This window comes from Ruditapes philippinarum, unplaced genomic scaffold, assembly GCF_026571515.1.
Source record: "Ruditapes philippinarum isolate M1 unplaced genomic scaffold, ASM2657151v2 ctg469_1_1_1_1, whole genome shotgun sequence".
Classification (NCBI taxonomy): Eukaryota; Metazoa; Mollusca; class Bivalvia; order Venerida; family Veneridae; genus Ruditapes; species Ruditapes philippinarum.
Window position 1 is genome coordinate 109,065 of NW_026865399.1, and position 1,531 is coordinate 110,595.

Below are 1,531 nucleotides of genomic sequence, written 5' to 3' on the forward strand. Positions count from 1 at the left end.
ATAAGTAAAGAATATATGTATATCTAATGATAATTGTGTCATATCTCATGATAACTGTATGTCTACCCTTGATGAGTGTATGTCATATCCCATGATAATTGTATATACATGATAATTGAATGTCATATCTACATGATAATTTGGTATGTCATATCCCATGATAATTGTATGTCATACCCCATGATAATTGTTTGTCATATCCAATAATAATAACATACATATCTCATGATAATTGTATGTCATATCTCATGATAATTGCATGTCATATTTCATGATAATTGTATGTCATATCTCATGATAGTGTATGTCATATCCCATGATCATATATTCTTGATAATTGTATGTCATATCTCATGATAATTTATGTCATATCCCACGATAAATATGTATCATATCCTATGATAATTTTAGTCATATCCTATGATAATTGTAAGTCATATCCCATGATAATTATATGCGATAGACCATTGGTGGTGGTTTTTTGTAGTTTAACTTCAAGATCACGGCAGCATTCTACTATATGATTGATTCACCAGAGTACAGTTCAGCCATAATTTAATATAATCATATCATAGACCATGATAAGCCTTTATCATGGACCATGATATCTGTATATCATAGATTATAATAAGTATGTACCATATTCCATTATAAGCAGATTTCATAGATCACGATAATTTAAATTATAGACCATGATAAAAATAAATTATCATAAACCATGATAAGCATAATATTATATCAAATCTCTCGATAATTGTATTTAATAGACCATTTTAACCATATATAAAAGATCAAGATAATCGTATACCATAAACCTATGAAAACTCATAGACCACAACGAAAACCGTGATAATGATAAGAAATCTGACTTTCTTTGTAAATATCTACATTTCTTTCGCCACTATTGAAAATATAAAAGGATAAGTTTAGTTTAAAGTTATGATTTAAGAATTCATATTGTTCTGAGATTCAAAAATCCATATTGAACAGAGAATGGAAGAATTCAAGAATGGAATTAAGCAAAAAAAAATCTACTGAAATTTCAATAGTGAAAATTCTCCATGCCCATGTTTTTGTTGTTGTTTTTTTTCCAGTAAAATCATAAATAAAAGTTTTCTAAGCAATATTTTAAAGAATAAAATGTTATGATTACCAAATATTGATAACCATTTATTTTTTAATAAATAATAACTTAAATTTAACCACCGTTATATAACTCATAAAAATACAATAAAATTTCATCGTCCCTGGGTGGGCTTGAACCACCAACCTTTCGGTTAACAGCCGAACGCGCTAACCGATTGCGCCACAGAGACTTACATGCAAACTGACGAAGAACATAAGAATATACACATATACACATAATCGGCCTTTAATAGCGGTATGTGGCTTAAAATGACAGTTTGAATAATATTTACTTGTTAGAATATGAATCGTTAACAAATTCAGACTATAATATATACATAAAATAGCCAATATATACTGAAATAACAGAAATGACAGTTAGCAAAATAAACTTTTCGCCTAATTA

General features: G+C 27.9%; 1 non-coding gene across 1 annotated transcript; it reads right to left on the reverse strand.

Annotated features, from left to right (window-relative positions):
- Positions 1-1,242: 1,242 nt before the first annotated feature.
- On the reverse strand, positions 1,243-1,316 carry Trnan-guu (transfer RNA asparagine (anticodon GUU)). The gene has a single exon. It is a non-coding gene; the product is annotated as a tRNA-Asn (tRNA).
- Between the last annotated feature and the right edge of the window lie 215 nt (positions 1,317-1,531).